Source organism: Corvus moneduloides, chromosome 2 (assembly GCF_009650955.1).
Source record: "Corvus moneduloides isolate bCorMon1 chromosome 2, bCorMon1.pri, whole genome shotgun sequence".
NCBI classification, from domain to species: Eukaryota; Metazoa; Chordata; class Aves; order Passeriformes; family Corvidae; genus Corvus; species Corvus moneduloides.
In genome coordinates, this window is record NC_045477.1 from 122,073,199 (window position 1) to 122,093,791 (window position 20,593).

A 20,593-nucleotide genomic window follows, 5' to 3' on the forward strand; every position below is an offset into this window, starting at 1 on the left:
GGTGCTGCTGGGGTGGCACTGGGTGATCCTGGAGGGCTCTTCCGGCCTTGATAATCCTGGGATCATGTGAAAATGGGATATAATCAGCCCCAATGTCCAGCCTGGCCTTGGGCACTGCCAGGGATCCAGGGGCAGCCCCAGCTGCTCTGGGCACCCTGTGCCAGGGCCTGCCCACCCTCCCAGGGAACAATTCCTGCCCAAGATCCCATCCAGCCCTGCCGCCCTCCACCCTGAGGCCTCTTCCCCTTTTCCTGTCACCACAGAGAGTCAGGAACATTTTTTATTTCCATGGAATATGAAATAATTCCCCTCATCCCTCTCTCCCCTTAAGCCATGTTTATAAATCCATCCTGTCCATGCTACTGAAGGAAGAAGTCTCGAGCCTGTGCTCAAAATTCCAAGTGTGAAACTCCCCATGTCCTGTGGCACAGAAACATTCCCTGCCCTTCCCCAGCTTTATATCCAGGCTTTTAAACTCATTTATGGAATAAATAAGAATATTTTCTTTTAGGGGGCTGGGGCCTGGGCTGAGAGGTGCAACAGGATGAGGATGGGACACCATTAAAGGCAGGGTTATCCTCATCCCCTGTCAAGCTAAAAAGAAGTGAGGAACCGCTGTAGAAAAATTTAAAACCTAAAAAAACTGGTTAAATAAAATCAGTGCAAAATATTTTTCCTCCATTTGAATATAAATATTTCCCTTTGGGCTTGGTTTAGTGTTTTATAATTCTTCACTTCTGTTTTTTGTTGGAGGTTAAAAAAAAAATCATGAAACCTAAAGGAACCAAAAACCTCAACTTCTCAAAGCAACAAACAGCAAGGAATGAGGCAAAATGTTCATTTTTAAAAATGGCAAAATGTTGTTAATTAAAAAACGGCCCAGTGAAATTTAATTTTAAAGATGTCATGAGAAAATATCACAAGAAATTAAATCCTTTAAAATGATTTCCCTGTTTTTCTGGACTGAACCTCTATGTAAATTTTATTCCAATCCATGAATTTAGTTAATCCCACTGAAATATCAGATGCCAGGGGAAAAATAATTCTGCTCCACTCAGAATTTAAGGAATCATGGAATGGTTTGGGTTGGAATGGACCTCAAGTTATCCAGTGCCCCCCTGCCATGGGCAGGGACACCTCTCCACTGTGCCAGGCTGCTCCAGGCTGGCTCTGGACACTTCCAGGGAGTTGCTCCTCTATGGAAAATTGGGATATTTTCCGTGTTAGGAATCCTGTGTGCCCCAGCCGAGGCTTTTCCTCCTCCTCCTGCCTCTCTCATCAGAGTTATCCCAGCCTGGGACACGGGGAGGAATCGGGAGCAGCTCTGCTGTTGACAGAGCAGGGGCTGATGAGGAGCAAGCCTGGGAGATGGAGAGGGAAAATTCCCCGTGCTGGAAGAGCAGGAAAATCCCAGCTGAGCCCCTGGTGTGGCCCAGCACGTGCAGCCCTCACCTTGCCACACGCAGGGGTTGTTTCCTCATTTCACTTCCAAAGGAATCCGAGTTCCAGAGTCAGGGAGGAGCAGACCCCGAAGGGCTCCCTTGATGTGGGTCGTGAGGGCAAAATTCTCTCTCCTTTCTCGTCCTGAGCGTGGATCAAAAGGGAAATAAAAACAAGATTCCTCTGTTTGCTGCTTCCTCTGTTTGAGATTCCAGATCCAGCTGTTCACACACCTGGAATTCCTGCAACCTGGAGCTGGGAAAATCGTTGTGTGTGGGAAGTGTTTGTGTGAACAAATTCCCAGAGCTCTCAGTTCTCCGTAAAAACTCAGTTTTGTAGTTGCAGTTGTGGCTGCAAAATGCTCCTGCAGGGGCAGAGAGGAGGACTGGAGAGGTGTAGGTGGGATATTGGGAAGAAATTTTGGGATGGAGGGACTCTAAAGATCATCTGTTTTTAAACCCCTGGGATTAAATAATTAATCGAACATTAATAATAATTATTAATAATAATATATTAATATTTATTAATAATCACAGTAATTTAACGTTTATTACTAGTTATAATTATTAGTTATATTAAGATTATTAATAAAAATATAGTCATAATCATTGGGATGGGCAGGGAACCTTCCACTATCCCAGACTGATCCAAGCCCTGTCCAACCTGGCCTGAATTCCATGATCCCGTATTTATATAAATAAAAAACCCATTGGAACTGAAAGTATTAATTTGCCATGGGATTCCCAAATCCCAAAACCTGGGTATTATGGAATATAAAGGTGGTTGTAAGGCAGGGAAGGATTCCTTTTTGGGATGAAAAAGAGGCATTTGGGGCTATCTGGAAACACGGGGGGATGTGCCTTACCCAGCTCTTGTCCTGATTTTCCCAGGAAACCTGCACAAGGCAGGCTGCATTGGATATACACAGATACAGATTATAGATATCAATAGAAGTATAAATAAAGATAGAAGTATAAATATAAATATAAATTATAAATATAAATATAGATATAGATATAAATATATAGATATAGATATAGATATACATAGAAGTATAAATATAAATATATAGATGTAGATATAAATATACAGATATAAATATAAATATAAATACATAGATATAGATATAGATAATATAGCTATAGATAGAAGTATAAAATAAATACAAATACAAAATATAAATATATCGATGTAGATAAAAATTATAAATATACAGATATAAATATGAAATATAAATACATTATATATAGATATAGATAGAAGTATAAAGATCTAAATATATATGATATAGATATAGATATAGATAGAAGTATAAAGGATATAATATATAGGATATAGATATAGATAGAAGTATTAAATATAAATATAAATATAAATATAAATATAAATATATAGATGTAGTTATAACTCATACAGATATAAATATAAATATAAATACACATATAAATATAAATATCTAGATCGTAGACATAAATATACAGATATATTATATACACATAGATATAGATCATAGATAGAAGTTATAAATAACTACAATATATAGAATACTAGGATCATAAGCAATCAATAATATATAATATAACTCTATAGATGTAGATTTAACTTACATATACAGATATAAATATAAATACATAGATATAGGATATAGATATAAGTATAAAATATTAGATATATAGATATATAGATATAGATAGAAGTAGAAATAGAAATAGAAATAGAAATATAGAAATAGAAATATATAGATACAGATTAAAATAATAGATGTAGAGATATAAAGATATAAAATATAAATATTAAATATGTAGATATAGATACAGATATCAGTATAAAGATATAGATATAGGTATAGATACAAGTATAAAGATATAGATATAGCTAGAAGTATGAATATAGATATAGATTATAGATACAAGTATAAATATAATTAGAAGTATAAATATAAATATAGAGAGATACAACTAGACAGAAAATAGCTATATAAATATACCAATAAATAAATATGTGGAGGGGAAAAGTCATTTAAAAAAAAAAGGAGGAAAATAAATATCAATCCCTCGGGCCCAGCGTTTTTAAGTGGAGCAAGTGAGGAGAAAAAAGGAGGGGAAAGGGGAGAGGATCCAAACTGGGAAGCCTCACGTTGAGCAGATGGAACGGACGTGGGGAGCAGAGCTTTGGTGCTGGAGCAGGAGGTGGAATGTCCGCATGGAGGGCTGGACTCGTGCTCTGCGCTGCTGCTCTCCGCGTGGCGATGGGCTTTGCAAACCTTAGCAGCGTCTGAACACGGACTTTCTTTAAAAAAAAAGAAGGGGGAAAGAATAACCAAAAATCCAAGAGGGGAGCGTTCCAGAGCTGGTTCATTGTCCCACAGGGCTCTGGGTTCCAGTGACACCAGGATGGCACCTCTGGGCATGGAGGGGAAACAGAGCCAGGAGAGCAAATCCCGCTGTTCTGTCCCTGTTCGGGACGTGTCCCGAGGGAAAAGGTCACCAGCACAGAGTTATTGATCCCAAATTCCTTCTTCTGCTCTCCAGGCTGGAATTGCCAGCTGGAAAGAGCAAACCAGAGATAGGAACGGAGCTGGGAAGGGGCTGGAGAACTCCTGAGGGAGCTGGGAAAGGGGCTCAGGCTGGAGCAAAGAGGCTCAGGGGGGACCTTGTGGCTCTGCACAAGTCCCTGACAGGAGGGGGCAGCCGGGGGGGTCGGGCTCTGCTGCAGGGAACAGGGACAGGAAGGAGAGGGAACGGCCTACAGGCTGGGCCAGGGCAGGCTCAGGGTGGACAGCAGCAGGAATTTCCCCCATGGAAAGGGAGCTCAGGCCTTGGCAGGGGCTGCCCAGGGAGGTTTGGAGTGCCACATCCCTGAGTGTGTCCCCAGGAAGGTTGGAGGTGCACTCAGAGCTCTGGGCTGGGGACAAGGTGGTGCATGGGGCACAGCTGGCCTGGCTGGGCTGGGAGGCTTTTCCAGCCTAAATCCTGGCTTCTGTAAGCCAGGAATAGCAAAGTGCGTGTGCAGCCTCACCTGGGCTAGCCCCTCCCACACACAGCACCTTCCAGCACAGCACTTCAGAAGCTTCCAGCATTAAGCCTGGTTTTAAACCATTCACATCTACAAAACCGTTTATTAAACTATTATATTATTAGTTCATACATTGTATTAATGTTTATTAATAATATTAATATCATTATCATTATCATCGTTATTCCTGGCTGCAGGTCATTAGGAAAGTCAACTTTGTAAACTGAGGCAATCACAAGCCCTAAACTGTTTAAATTTTAACCAAATGTACAGAAATGAATGCTTTGGTGTCACTTTATTGTCCTTAAAACACGGTCCCTAAAATCCCCCAGGGGTGCAAACAGGAAAATTGGGATTGATATCAGAAAACTTCCATGAAGTTGAAGTTGAGACTTGAAGGAATTTGGCCAATTTATGCTTTTGCTGCTGCAAGCAGCATTTTTCTCCTGCTCTGATGAGAGGAGAACTCACAATTTTTAAAGGCTTGGGCAGGGATTTTTTACTTTGAATAATTGCAGAATAGTGTTTATTTTAATTCCCTCCAATATTTTTTTGCTGCAGTTATTTATTCTTTTTCTCCAGTTATTTATCCTGTTCTTCTTTCCTCTGCAAAAATTCCCTCCCTCTTAATTTTCTGTGAGGATCAGAAAAGTTCATAATTAAATATATTTTGATGGAGGCAACAAATGAGAAATGTTCCACCAGAAAGGCAAGGTGGCAAAAATCTGGGTGGTTTGGAGGCAAGTGAATAAAAAATTCCCATGGATTAATGGAGCCTGTGGCACTCCAGGTTTTAGCTGGAAAATGTGGGTACATTAAGCAGAGAATTTAAAATTATTCCTCTAAAATTGTGCCTGAAAATTTGCATTAATAATAAACACCAAGTTATTGCAGGTTGATAAACTGCAATTAAATCCTGCAGTGTTTTCTGTGGAATTACAGCCCTGATTATTCAACTTTCACTCCCTACACAGCCCTAAAACTCAACTTTCACTCTCTGATTAGACCTTAAATCTTCAACTCTGAGGAGTTTCTCTTCACTAAACCAGAAAGTGAAGGAGTTGAGGGTGAAATTGCTTCATTTATGGTAAAACCAGTGTGGAGAAGTGACTGAGATGTGGTTATTGGGGTCATTCATTCCCATTTGATCACCTCTTAAAGGAAATTTTACAAACCCTCCCAACAATCATCAAGCAGCAAAGGCTTGGTCATAATTGTAAATAGAAATATTGGAGTTTCTTTGCTGGACTCCAAAGGGGTTTTTTCCTCTCTTTTTCTGGTGTCTCTAGACTGGATAACATAATTCTCCTGTGTGGTTCAAAATCCCAACCATAAATCAAAGGATTTGGCAGAGTTTTGTAGGACACAGAGCCGGGCTTAACTTCCTAAGCTCAACTTCCAGCAGATGTTTTTCATTAAAAACCCAATCCCTGATCTTCAGAAATTAAAGCCACCCCAAAATCACTGTCTCCAGCAAAGCATCAAACCATAAAATCAGCAGCAGCTCTCTAGACCATTAAAAACCAAGATTTTTTACATTAATCCCGCTCTTGTTTGGGGTTGCTTAAGTGACCTTCAAAAAGAGTTTTGGGGGGAGAAAGCAGTGAGGGTTTTGCAGGCTGACATTTAAGAGAATTCTCCACTTTTACTGTAATCAACAAAAAATTACCCAGGCAGAACCAAGGATTTTAAAAGGCTGGGAGATAAAAAGCTTGGAAACATTTAGGAAAATATCCAGGTTTTAATGGGGAATGCATAGGATCATCTTAAGGCACGGAAGTGACTGAGTAAATACAATATTTATTGTAAAACTGTGTTGAGAAGAGGATCCAGGTAGGGGCACATCAGCTCTGGAAATAAAAAGAATTCCTTCCCAAGGTGTCTGGAAGAAGCAGGCTCAGAGGATTTTCCCAAATGAAATGTGGGAAGATAAAATAAAAATAAAACAATAAAAATAAAACAATAAAAATTAAAATAAGAATTAAAATTAAAAGGATTTAAAATAAATAAATAAAATAATAAAATGATAATAGAAATAATAATATTAATACTAATATTAGTCATGATAATAATTAATAATAATAATTTAAACTTTTTAAAAAATAAAATAAAGTAAAATGAAATGAAACTAAATTTTAAGAAAGAAAAATAAAATAAAGTAAAAATAAAATAAAATTAAAGTAGAATAAAATAAAATTAAAATAAAATTAAAGTAGAATAAAATAAAATTAAAATAAAATAAAGTAAAAAAATTAAAGTAAAAATAAAATAAAATAAAATAAAAAAACCCAAAGAAAATAGCTGCTTCAGGCTGGAAGTGCTGCAGGACTGGGAGGGAGGAATTGTTTATCCATCAGGAAAGGGGAAGAGGAGAGTGTGGAAGTCAGGCTGAGCCCGCGGATCAGCTCCTGTCCCTCTCCAAGGGCAGCTCCAAAGGGCTCAGGTGCCAGGAAATTGGGAAGTTTTAAGTAATTGAATTAAGAAATTAATTGATTTTTGCAGTGGTGGCTCTTCCCTTTTGTAGCCATCCCCTTGGTCTGGCTCCCAGAAGGACCAAGGGCTCCAGGTGGGAGGGTGCTGAGGAGGGAGCACCCTGTGCCCACCGTGTCCCCAAGGCTGACAACGACGCCCCAGACCCTGAGTTGGGGGTGACTGGACTCAGTGCCCCCAAAAATTCCCAGGAAAACACCTCAACACCTCTTAAATGAGTGCAAACAACCCCCACTGGAATCCCCTTGCTTTTATTCCAACTTTCTTTAGTGGTCCTGATTATTTGGAGTTCCTGATGGATTTGTCCAAGGAAGTGCAGATACTTGTGGTGTTCAGGGATCTCTGACTCAGAACCGAGCGAGGACATCCAGGGACAGGCCCATCCTTCCCACGTGTTCTGCTTTCCCCTTTCCTCTGAAGGATTTGGAGTCTGTGGAGGAGACTCCAGCCATGAGCCAGGGAAAGGTGGACTCAAGGAAGAGTCCTCCAGGTTGGATGTGGGTTTAGCTAAATCCCAAAATCCCTGAGGCTGGAAAAGCCCTCCCAGCCCAGCCAGGCCCAGCTGTGCCCCATGCCCACTTTGTCCCCAGCCCAGAGCACTGAGTGCCACCTCCAGCCCTTCCTGGGACACCTCCAGGGATGGGCACTCCAAACCTCCCTGGGCAGCTCCTGCCAAGGCCTGAGCTCCCTTTCCATGGGGAAATTCCTGCTGCTGTCCACCCTGAGCCTCCCCTGGCCCAGCCTGAGGCCGTTCCCTCTCCTCCTGTCCCTGTTCCCAGAGCCCGACCCCATAGTTGGGAATAACCATAAATTTTAGGAATGGGACAACACATGGTGCCCCTGACTCCTCCCTGTATCCTGGCAGGTAATTTATCCTCTTCAGCTTAAAAAGCTCCCCAAGTTAAGCCTGGTTTTAAGCCATGTCACTTCTACAAAACCTTTATTAAACTATTATTATTATTATCATTATCATTACTGTCATCATCAGTATAATTATTAATTATTGATTTTTATCATCATCATTACTATCATAATTATAATTATAATTTATTACTGATATTATTATTATTATTATTACTATTGCTATTATTATTACTGCAATGCAGATGTAGTTGCTCCTATTTTGGTTCTTCCAAACCCTCCATGATCAGAAACGCTCAACAAAATCCCTTGGGATGAACAAAAGGGCGTAAAAGAAATTAATTTGGGGGTATTCTGCTAAAATGGGGTCAAGGGATCTTTCCATTTGCAGAAAGAGGTTTGGAAACCCCACATTTAGAGCTAATTTTTTTCCTTGGATTGCATGTTTGGAGGACATCATGCCTGACCAAATTTGCATAAAATTTGCATAGGGGAAGAAGCAAAATCGAGCAAAATACGCAGGAATTTACAGCAGGGCTTTGGAGCCAAGATTATTATAAGATGCACTTCCAGCACTGGCAGCTTTTTTTAATTTCTTCATTAATTTAGGAAAGGAGATGGACGAGCCCGGATTCATTCCAGGCTGAGGAAATGAGAGCTCACAACAGGAAGAAATCACTTTTTCTTTTTTCCCCTCCATTCAACAAAAATCTGCCGGATCCCGAGTGGAATAGGAATGCAGAAGAGATTCTTGGAATATCCTGAGCTGGAAGGGATCCACAGGGATCATCCAGCCCAGCTCCTGGCCCTGCACAGACACCCAAAATCCCACCCTGTGCCTGAGAGTTGTCCAAATTAAGTTAATTAGGCAGGATTTTTCCATGCTGGCTGCAGCCAGTGACTCTGTTGTTTTCCAGATGTTTTTCAATAACTCCAGGAATAATCTCCATCATTTCACCATGCACTGAAGTGAGACTGGGCTCATTAAACCAGGGAGGGCCAAATTCCTACATTTTGCCTCATTTTAATTCAGGCTTAAGAAAGGCTGAGAATGGAGCAACTCAGGAGCTTTCCAAAAACATCTCCAAGTCTGGAAACAGCTCTGAGAGAGTTCCAGTTTTGCAGAAACCAATCCTGCTTCTCTTCCTACGCTAGAAAAGTGTTTCCTTCCCAAAAATCCTCAGTTTTTGGTTAAATCCCTGCCCTCTAACCTGATAAAAAATGATAAAATGAGGAAAACCTCATGGAAAATGGGCCAAGATTGTCCTCCATGGAGTTCTTAGGGATTTTTTGGGATAATTGGCTTTGTACCTGTGGCTCCTTTTGCTGTTTCAGGTGTCCAGGTAAACAGCTAAAGATATTAATGTGTGTGAATATTAAAAGATAAAAATGTGTGTGATAGCACCAGGAAAGCTCCCTGATGATGTGAATAGGTCAGCCTTGAATTAATCCTCCATTTAAATGCTATCCAAGGAAAATGGGTTTGTTTTCAAGGGCTGGGGAGTCCATGGCACACTGTGCCAGGGCCTCACCACCCTGTGGTGAGATTTCTTCCTAAAATCTCACCCAGCGCTGCCCTGTGTCAGTTTAGAACCATTCCCCTTGTCCTGTCACTCTCTGTCCCCGGAAAAAGTCCCTCTTACTCAGTTTTAGAAGTCCCTTAGCATGCTGGAAGGTTCTTGCTGTGCCCTTCAAAAGTCCAGCTCCATTTTTGGCTTTGCCAGTTTCCCTCAGTGCCCAGTGCAGGGGCAACATTTAAATCCAATTTATTGGATCCTAGGGAGAGGGGAGGTGGGAGGAGAGAGGAAAGGAGATGGGGAAAGACAGAATCCAAGGGAAAGTGGTGTGTGCACACGTGGGAGGAGGCTGGGCTTGGCCTGATGGTTTTTATTTCGATTCTTGGGATGTTTTGGTGAGATGGGGCCTTGCTGGGACATCTGTTCTGGGCCGTGTGTGTGGCAGGGAGCAGTGTCTTTCTTTGGAGGAAGCTGTAGAGAGTCCGTGGTGGTTTCTGATTCCATCCACTCAGAAAATTCATGGAGAAGCTTCCAGGGGAGTTCATCTCTCTTTGTTCTGGTGGGTTGCATTCTGTGGTGATTTCTGATTCCATCCACTCGAAAAATTCATGGAGGAGCTTCCAGGGGAGTTCATCTCTCTTTATTCTGGTGGGTTTCATTCTGTGGTGATTTCTGATTCCATCCCCTCAGAAAATTCATGGAGAAGCTTCCAGGGGAGTTCATCTCTCTTTATTCTGGTGGGTTTCATTCTGGGGCAAAAAGGTTTTGTCATGGTCAAGAGGGTCTAGGAGAGCTCTGCACTGGTGGTGGTTTGGGAACCAGCAGTCCAAAAGTATGGAATTCTTTTGAATCCAAGAATCCCTGTGGTTGGAAAAGATCTTCAGAGGCCCAGCTGTACCCGATGCCCACCTTGTCCCCAGCCCAGAGCACTGAGTGCCACCTCCAGCCCTTCCTGGGACACCTCCAGGGATGGGCACCTGTCTGGTCGGTCCATTCCAATGTTTAGCCACCCTTTCCATGAAAAAATTCCTGCTGGTGTCCAACCTGAGCCTGCCCTGGCACAGCTTGAGGCCGTTTCCTCTTGTCCTGGTGACAAGAGTTCAAAAAACCCCTTTATGATGGATCCACCCATCCAGGCTCTGCACAGATATTGCTCCAGGAACCAAAGGATGCTGCTCCAGTTAAAATTCCTTCTCTTCCCAGTCTGCTGCTCCCCCTAAAAGCCACGATCTGCAGGCCTGGCAGAGGCACTGCCATTTTACACCTCCCTGTTGGAGCCCCCCCTGGAAATCAGGCCACTGAATTTCCCTTCTCCCGATGAGAAATGATCCAGCTACACAATTTGGGTCGATTTTGTTGGTTTTTTTACTTTCTCCACCTTAACAGCCCCAACATCAGTTTATAAAATAAAAGGGAGTGGGGGTGAGTTTATTTGAGCAGAATTTATAGAAACTCGTGCCCAGCTCTGCTGCAAACAGAGCCTGATGCTTCCAGGGAATCAAGTGGCTCCAGAGCAGCTTTTCCAGCACTGCTGGCAATAATTAACCATTCAGACTGCACTAAAAGCTGCCTGAAGGCGGAGAGGCATCTCTAGGTTGGGGATTTGCTTTAAAAAAAAAAAAAATCGGTCAATAACACTTTGCCGCTGTTTGGTTTTAATTCCTTCCCATTTTCTGTGGCCATCCCTTCCAATTTTCCACGGACAACCTGGAAATTCGTGGTGCCTGCCCAATGTTTGTCAGTTTTTCAGGCAGCAAAGCCTTGGAGTTTCTGTTTTGGTGGGAGAATCCCCAACATCTGTTCCCCAGGAGGTGAGGTTGCTACCAAGCACTGCTGTCAGATTCCTCGCCAACAAGTTCCGTGGCTTCATGTGGTTTGGGTTTTGTTCTTGAAACAGTTAATTCTGCTTTATTCCTCCTCCCATAAAAAGCTAAATTTAGCCAGGATCTCCTCTAATCCGAACCATTTTATGGAAGTGACAGGGTTGTTAAAAGAAAGGATTCAGGGAAGGGAGTACAAATGTGTAAAATAAGTGAGCACGGAGTCCTTTATGTCAGATCTCTGTTCACCACTCAGTCTTGGAAGTGCAGGGGAAAGCTGTTGTAAAAGGAGATCAAGTAAGATACTACAGAGACACGTGTAGTAGTAGCCACACACGGATGGACACACACACAGCGCTGCTCTCAGCATCCCATCCTGGAATCGGGCCTCAAACAGAGGGAGCCCAGCCCAGCTGAGGGGAGTTGTAAGGTTTTGTAATATTTTAGGGGAAAAAGGCTGGAAGAGACCTCCAGAGGTCACTCCAGCCGTTCCCTGTCCCTCTGAGCTGGCAGAGCAATCCTGAACTCCACAGCACATTGGGGATCACCTCAGGAATGGTAGATTTGCCATGGATTCAAATGGTCTCAGGATTTCAGGATTTTACCACAGGGATGGGAAATGGAGACAGATATACAATACAGCCCAAAACACTGGTTCTTGCTGATCAGCCCCTCAGCTTTTATCCAAGCAGAAGGTAAAGTTCTATTTACAGGAGCCTGCTGAGACATCAGTCAGCTGTGAGTGTGCTTAAAGCACCATTTTTCCAAATATTCAGGGAATCATGGAATGGTTTGGGATGGGAGGGACCCTAAAGATCACCCATTCCCACCCCTGCCATGGACACCTTCCACTGTCCCAGGCTGCTCCAAGCCCCAGTGTCCAACCTGGCCTTGGGCACTGCCAGGGATCCAGGGGCAGCCCCAGCTGCTCTGGGAATTTCATTCCAGGGCCTGCCCACCCTCACAGGGAGGAATTTCATCCTAAAAATCTCTAAGAGTTCAGTCCTTGGAGTGCTGGAGTCACTGTCTCTGGGAGTGCTCAGGAGGAGTCTGGATGTGCCCCTTGGGGACAGGCTTTGGGGTGCTGCTGGTGCTGGGACTGGATGATCCTGAAGGGCTTTTCCCACCTTGATAATGCTGGGATTCCGTGGAAACAGGCAAAGGTCATGGCTGTGTATAACCCAAAATCCAGCATGGATTCCTTGTCCTGCTGCCACCCCGAGTGTGACAGTGGGGAGGCCATACCTGGCTACCTGCTCTGGTAGCCACACGTTCCTGGGCTACTCCACCTGCCACTGATCCCAAGGGGCTTCCCGTGAGGGAAAACAATTCCCCTGCTGGGTTTGCCTCGCTGATTCTCCACCAGCTCCTGGCAGGGAAGGAGCTTGGAAAATTTGCGTGGAATTTGTACGAACTGGCACAGAGGGAGCACCCCTTGGACATGGAGAGTTGAACATCACCTGTCCTTGTGTGCTGGAGAGAGCAAAACTGAGGGGAGGGGAGGGAAAGAAGGAGAGGGAAAGGGAAGGGGGAAGGGAGAAGGGAAGGGGAAGGGAAGGGAAGGGAAGGGAAGGGAAGGGAAGGAAGGGAAGGGAAGGGAAGGGAAGGGAAGGGAAGGGAAGGGAAGGGAAGGGAAGGGAAGGAAGGGAAGGGAAGGGAAGGGAAGGGAAGGGATGGGATGGAAATTGTATACAGGCAGAGTGTCAGGAAAAGGGGCAGTGGTTTTAAAATAAAAGAAGGCAGGTTTGGATTAGATATTGGGCAGGAATTGTTCCCTGGGAGGGTGGGCAGGCCCTGGCACAGGGTGCCCAGAGCAGCTGGGGCTGCCCCTGGATCCCTGGCAGTGCCCAAGGCCAGGCTGGACATTGGGGCTTGGAGCAGCCTGGGACAGTGGGAGGTGTCCCTGCCATGGCAGGGGTGGGATGGGATGAGCTTTAAGGTCCCTCCCAACCCAAACCATTCCATGATTCCATGGAAAAGTCCCCTAGTGCTTGGCCTCCCTCCCATGACTTGAGGTGGGATCTGACTGTGCTGGAGGCTTCCCTGCCCTGCCAGGAGGCTCAGGGGTGATCCCAGCTCAGGGGCACTGAAATGGAGTGAGGGTGGAGCAGATGTGCCAGGAGACATCACAGAATCAGGGAATAGCTTGGGAGGGAAGGGATCTTCAGGATCATCTCATTCCAACACAAACCATGGCAGGGACACCTCCCACTGTGCCAGGCTGCTCCAAGCCCCAATGTCCAGCCTGGTCTTGGGCACTGCCAGGGATCCAGGGGCAGCCCCAGCTGCTCTGGGCACCCTGTGCCAGGGCCTGCCCACCCTGCCAGGGAACAATTCCTGCCCAATCTCCCATCCAGCCCTGCCCTCTGGCACTGGGAAGCCATTCCCTGGCTCCTGGCCCTCCATGCCTTGGGAATTGTCTCTCTCCAGCTTTCCTGCAGCTCCTTCAGGCCCTGCAAGGCCACACTGAGCTCAGCCCAAAGCTTCTCCTCTCCAGGCTGAACAATCCCAGCTCTCGCAGCCTTTCCTCCCAGCAGAGCTGCTCCATCCCTCTGCTCATCCTGGTGCCTTCTCTGGCCTCTCTCCAGCAGCTCCACGTCCTCCCTGTGTCCCATTTTCTGGACTGGAATGTCTCTAGTGCAGTTTACGCCTTTATTGGGAATGAAACCAGGCAGGAATGCTATGGAAATGCACCTTCTGTCTTCCCCAGAGGCACAATATTCCTCTATCCTCGTCCTTCCAATCCTTTCCAGGCATTTTCAAACTTCCAAGCCTCCTTTTTTCCTCCGAACTGTGGGACAAGGGAAGGGAGGAGAGGAAATGGCCTCAAATGGCACCAGGGGAGGCTCAGGTTGGAGATTGGAAACAATTTTTCCCTGCCAGAGTGGTGAGGCCTTGGGATGAGCTGCCCAGGGAGTGCTGGAGTCACTGTCTCTGGGAGTGCTCAGGAGGAGTCTGGATGTGGCCCTTGGGGACAGGCTTTGGGGTGCTGCTGGTGCTGCTGGGGTGGGACTTTTTCCTTGAAATTGTGGGACACATCGTCCTGATTTTTCGGTTCCATGCTGTCAAGCTGTAGCCTCAGCAATACCTGTCCCTTCCTGGATCTAATTTAGTCTGGGCTATAAAATAGACCACCCAACTGGAGAAGGAAATCCTGTTATCTCCATCCTAATTGCTAAAGGGGATTTTTTCCCCCCTGGAAAGGAGCCAGACGTGTGGTGGGATCCAAACCACTGAACTGAACAAAGACCACCAAAAACACTCCTCCACAAGCAGCTCAACAACACAGAGCAGGTTGCCTTTCCCACCCCAGGAAACTGGAATTCAGCCTCCCAATTTGACACATTTTGCACCAGGTTCCTCATCCTTTGCTCAGTGCTGAGGGACCTCACACTGCCCTGGGCTTAAAGAGCAGATTTCCTTGGAAAATTTGGATTAATCGATCCTTCCAATGTGGTTTAAATTTTTCTTGGTCACTTTTTCTTGTCACCTTTCACTGCCAGACTCTGCCTTGCTTTTATCTGCCCTCAGAACCGCTGGGTTTCTGTGTTGCAGATAAGCTCACCATTGTTTTACACCTTGTTTTACACCCCTGTCATAATTCCTGGCTCTTCAAATCCCTTTTGGCACAGATTCCAGCATCATCCCTGCCTGAGGCTTTCCAGGGAGTCCCAGTGCTTGGCTGGGCTGGAAAAGGGCTCCCAGCAGGGTGTCGCCAGCACAGATGGAGCCTCACCTTCCCATCTCCACCTCAAATCCTGCTTTTCCTCTCCCTGGTGCTGTCCAGAGAAGGGAATGGAGCTGAGGAAAGGACTGGAAAATGCATCCTGTGGGAAGCAGCTGAACTGGGGGGCTCAGCCTGGAGCAGAGGAGGCTCAGGGGGGACCTCACTGCTCCCCACAAGTCCCTGCCAGGAGGGGCAGTGAGGGGGGGTCGGGCTCTGCTGCCGTGTGCCAAGGGAAAGGAGGAGAGGAAATGGCCTCAAATGGCACCAGGGGAGGCTCAGGGTGGAGATTGGAAACAATTTTTCCCTGCCAGAGTGGTGAGGCCTTGGGATGAGGCCCAGGGAGTGCTGGAGTCACTGTCTCTGGGAGTGCTCAGGAGGAGCCTGGATGTGGCCCTTGGGGACAGGCTTTGGGGTGCTGCTGGTGCTGCTGGGGTGGCACTGGGTGATCCTGGAGGGCTCTGCCCGCCCTGATGATTCTGGGATTCTGTCATTTTCTCCTTTATACCCTTTGGATGAAAGGAAAGCAGCAATCAGACCTCAGCAGAAGCAAAGTGGGGCTATTCCTGATGTAATTCAGGACAAATTATGTCAATGGTTTGCACCACCTCATGCCAGGGACCACTTTAACAGGATTCTGTAGTCAACCAAGATGTTTAGGGCACAGCTGGATGAAAAAAATTCTTCCTTCCCACACACATTTGCCTTCACTGAAACAAAATTCATGAAATTAAATTCAATGAAACAAAAAATGGTTGCCCAGAGCAGCTGTGGCTGCCCCTGGATCCCTGGCAGTGCCCAAGGCCAGGCTGGACATTGGGGCTTGGAGCAGCCTGGGACAGTGGGAGGTGTCCCTGCCATGGCACGGGTGGAATGGAATGACCTTTAAAGGCCCTTCAATCCCAACCATTCCAGGATTCCATTCTATGATTCTAATTTTTAAATAGCCCTAAATCCACAAAATGTCAGTTCAGCCAAAATCTGCATTATTTCAGTGAGGAAAAAAAATACTTTGGCCATAAAATTTTATCCAGCTCTATAAAACAGGACTTCTTTCATTTTTACTCATCCACCTTACAAATTGTTGCCTACTTTTCCCACTTTTTCTTCCCTGTTTCACTGTGGGCAGCGCTGGGGAGAGGAGCAATCCCATTTCCTGCTGGACTGTACACCTGACACTGCCACCCAAGTGGCTGCTCCCACATCTTCCCAACAGTTGTGTCAGAAAATCAGTCGGTGACTTCAGCAAAATCTTGACACTTTCTGCCCTCCACAGAGGGGGCTGTTAATAATTCATGGCCTCTCTTGTTCTGCAAAACTCCTTTCTTTCGAGCATCAACACCCCACGAAATGCTCTGTGCTGAAGCTGATGATGCTTTTAAGCATTTCAGTTCAGTTTTATTTAAGTTCAAGTAAGTCATGAAGGGGTTGAAGGTATTTTTAATGAGGAACTCGCAGTGATTGGTGATAAATAAGTCTGAGGGTGGAGGTCGTTTCGCAGTGTGGGACTGTGCACACAGAAGTGAAGCCAGCTAATTCTGTGATTGCACAAACAGGATGGTCTGGGGGAAATTAATTTCCTGTCGCAGCTTCTAGATCTGGTGACGAGGCTGAGGGTGGGGAAGAAATGTTCTGATGTTCTTGACAAACAGGAGGTAAAGTGGCAGGATTTTTTTTTGGGGGGGGAGGGTGAATATGGAGAAAAGTAACTGGAAAAGGCACCAGAAAATACAAAAAAAAAAAGCACCTGCTGCTCCCCATAAACAATTCCCCATAAAATATCTATTAAAAAAAAACACTTCTAGGGGAGAGTTGGTCTGTTCCTCAATAATTTTTCTGTGGTGGTTCAGAGAAAGGGAAGGGGGAGGAAAAATCTCTTTGAGAACAGGAGCCAAGCAGTGTTCAACACGTGAAGCATCCTGGAACCCATAACAGTTAGGGATGTGACCTCCTAAGTTATCCATGATGGGATTTTCTATATCAAAGCAGAGAAGTAAATTCATATCCTCTATAAAAAAAAAAGGAAATTTTTCCAGGAGTTTCCCCCATCTATCCAGGGCAGAGTTTTCAAGCCTAAGCAATCAACAGGAGATTTGTGAATTGGGGATTGTGGAGTTACAAAGGCTCCTAAATTTCATTAAAGCCCGGCAAATCTTCTGTTACAACAGAATATTCCTGGTTTGAACTTTTGGAGGCCAAGAATTGATTTAACCTGCTGTTACCACCCAGCCCTGGGGTTTGTTAGAAGTGGTGACCTCCTGTAAAGATAAAAAGCTGTAAAAACCACTGAAAAATGGGTTCTGCTCCTTTGTCCTGCTTCAGAACTCATCCACCCAGCTCCCTGCAGTGCCCAGGGTTTCTAACAACCTGAGGAAAGATGCTCCAAACCTCTCCCAGTATCTAAACCCATGAAAACCCTTCTGCAGCCTCCCCTCTCCCTGCAGCTCCACATGTGCTGCCGCCAGAAATCGCGTTGTCCTACCTCCCGGATGTTCTAAATTTAAATCCTCTCAGCCTCCTGTAAATAACAATGAAATCCTTGCCCCTGACAGCGTTGGAGGCAGCACATGGATCAGAGTTTGAGACAACACTACATGGAAAATGCCTTTCCTTTTATAGCAGAATATATTTAGAGTCTTTTAAGCTCAGCTCCTGAGCCGAGCGTGATGCTCTGAGGCCTCCAGCCCAATCAAGAGCAGAGTCACAACTTCATGTCAGTGCAATACGTTGTTAGCTGATATGTCAGAAAATCAATTAATTACTTTTAAGTAGCAGTTAGGAGTATCCACACAATCCTGCCCTGTGAATTATTAAAGAAAGCCAGGGTGAGTTTTCGCCGCTATCGAAAGCCCGGCTTGGAAGAAAGTGCAAAACGCTGCTTGTGCCCTCGAGCCTAATCAACGGCACTGGGCAGGGAGCAGGAGCCAAAAGAGGGGGGGAAAGGGAGGATTCTGCCTCCCAGGGCAAAGGCACCGGAGATCTGCGATGGCTCCATGAATTCTCCTTTCTCTGGAGGTGCGACGACCTCCAGATGGGAATCGTGGGAAGAAACCCGGAGCAGAAAAGGCCGTCCCTGCCCTTGCACGGCTTCCCCGAGGGATCTGGGGGACTTCGTGCCTCCCTCGTCTGAGATTTTCACCTGGGACACAGCCTGGGTGGGGCAGCACCTCCTGCTCTCCTCACACCTTGGTCTGTTGGAGCTGCTCCGTGGAGGAATAAATCGGGGAAGGCGGCTCTGAGGCGGGATTGCTTTTGGCTTTGGGATTTTCTCGCTTCTCGTGGTGAAAAGCTTCAGTGAGAAGGGTCTGGAGGGCACCAGGAGGTCTGGAGTGGGAGCAGCTGGAGGTTGTCCCATCAGTGCCACCAAGGCTGGGCAGGGTGGGAGGGTGCCCTGGGATAATGCAGGATTTGCTGTGGAATTCCTTCCACAGCTGGAAAAAGCCCATCTGAGCCTGGGATAGACAACCCTCGGTCTTCTCCTTCACCCTTCTCCTCTCCCTCTTCCCTCTGCCAGCAGCTTGGCAAGGGTTGGAATGGGAGCAAAGAGCTCAGAACCCAAATAACAATTCCCCCAGGTGTGTTTAGGCCCCACAGACCCATCAAGCTTTGATCCCTGGGGGGCTCAGTCCTGCCTTTCAACCCCTCACCAAAATTCCAGTGGAGTTTGAGGCCTGGGAAATTACTGGGAGATCTCAGAATGGTTTTTCTCCTTTTCTCCGTCCAAAACTGATGAGTTGTGGTATATCTGTGATTTTTCCTTTGCGTGGCCAGTGGAAATTCTGCCTCTGCAGGATTTAGATACAGAATTCCCAGGTTTGGTGTTTACCAGGCATCTCCCTGGCACTGGAGAGGTCAAATGACTCAAATTCCTGATGATATTTGTCAAGGCCCTCTCTGATGGGTGGTTTTTGGACTCTCAGGTCTTCTGGCTGAGATGATAAGCAAATAATTAATTAGCAGACCTTTGAAACAGCCAATCCCAACCTGGATCCTTCCAGCAAAATTTGGATCGAAAAAAAAATCTGGATTTAAAATCTTTATCCCCTTCCATTCCAACCAAGCAGAGGAAAATCATCTGAGAGAAGCTAAATGAAAAATGCTACCCTAGGAATGCCCCAGGCAAAAAGAAAAGTCAGTTCATGAAAACTTCAGCTTTTCACAAAAAAGCGGATTGGTTTTGACTGGAAATGTTCTTTTCGTGTGGGGTGGGATGCTGGGTTAAATTAGAGATTATCCCTGCAGCTCTGCTGGGATGTGGGAGGCCCCAGTCCTGTCCCTGCTCCTGGAATTCCTGCAGCCACGACAAGCTGGGAGAGCTCCACCTGCTCCGTGGCCACTGCTGGGCAACCTCCTCCTCATCCTGGCTGCTTGGGCAAATCCCGAATCCATCGGGAAAGTTTAAATCCCCACACAGGAGGAAAACTTCCTGAAGGATCACAGGCAGGCAGGGCATGAAGTCTTTGCATCAAACCCCAAAAACAAGAGGTGCAAGGTCCCTGGGCAGGGACAGGGATGTTGGTGGCTTCCTGAAATCTCTGTGGGGCCAGCTCTGCCGGGTTCGGGGGGGGGCTTTATTTGCATATTTACTTGTGGGGTTGTTTTAGCTCTGCTGTGGCCCAGCACCTCAAGGGAGCTTATGAAAACAGGCACGGGGACTTCTTATAGGGGCAGAGAGCGACAGGATAAGGGGAATGGTTTTAAATTGCCAGAGCACAGGGATGGATGGGATTTTGGGCAGGAATTGTTCCCTGGCAGGGTGGGCAGGGGCTGGGATGGAATTCCCAGAGCAGCTGGGGCTGCCCCTGGATCCCTGGCAGTGCCCAAGGCCAGGCTGGACATTGGGGCTTGGAGCAGCCTGGGACAGTGGGAGGTGTCCCTGCCATGGCAGGGGTGGCACTGGATGATCCTTTAAATCCCTCCCAACCCATTCTGGGATTCTGGGATTCTCTGGCTGCTTTTCTGTTTGAACCTGGGATTTCTTCTCCCCTTGAAGCACTTTTCTCATCCTTTGCCCAATCCTCAGACCAGGCACAGCTCGTGTCATGGGTGATGTGGTTTTTGGCACATCCCATTCCCAGGCACATTCACGGTGCACTGTCCTGTGAACCTGGAAAACTCCCCTGGAGACCTGGATTTTGCCTCAGTCCCACTCCCTTTTGCCAAAACTGTGGCATTGGATGATCCTTAAAATCCCTCCCAACCCAAACAATTCCATGATTCCAGTGTTGTTCCCAGCCCTGTTTTTCCAACCAGATCCACAGCAGGCTGAGTCCCTGGCTGGATTCTGTGCTGGTACAACTGCAGGGGGAGGAGGGAAGCTGAGCTGACCGAAAATGTCACTTCTGCTCTGATCCTGGCAGAGTCTGCTCAGAAAATCTCCCAAAATGAACCTAAATTTTGTCTCAAGCATTGCCAGTCACCAAAAGCATTCCCAGGTTGCAAAGCTCCCTCATCTCCTAAATTTCCCAACTCTTGGACTTTACTTAAAGAGATGGTGATGGAAGGACTGGCCATGACCACAAAAACAAGGGGATAAACAAGTTTTTGATCACTCTCAAACGCCTCATAGGCAGCTCCAAATCAAATGAAATCGTAGCTGTTGCTCCCAAATCTCCCCGAGCTCATTTTCCCAGGAGAACCTGCCCAGCTGCGGCGTTTCAGAGTGAAAATGCACAGAAATACCAACTTTATCCCAAAAACCCCCTGGCATTTGCATCTCCCTGGTA

At 46.0% G+C, this 20,593-nt stretch overlaps 1 protein-coding gene across 1 annotated transcript in view; it reads right to left on the reverse strand.

Moving 5' to 3' along the window:
- LOC116439880 (cilia- and flagella-associated protein 251-like) overlaps positions 1-20,593 on the reverse strand; it is a gene marked incomplete at its 3' end in the record, with an annotated part of 55,433 nt that overhangs the window by 19,796 nt on the left and 15,044 nt on the right. The gene's annotated exons all lie outside the window — the stretch shown is intronic.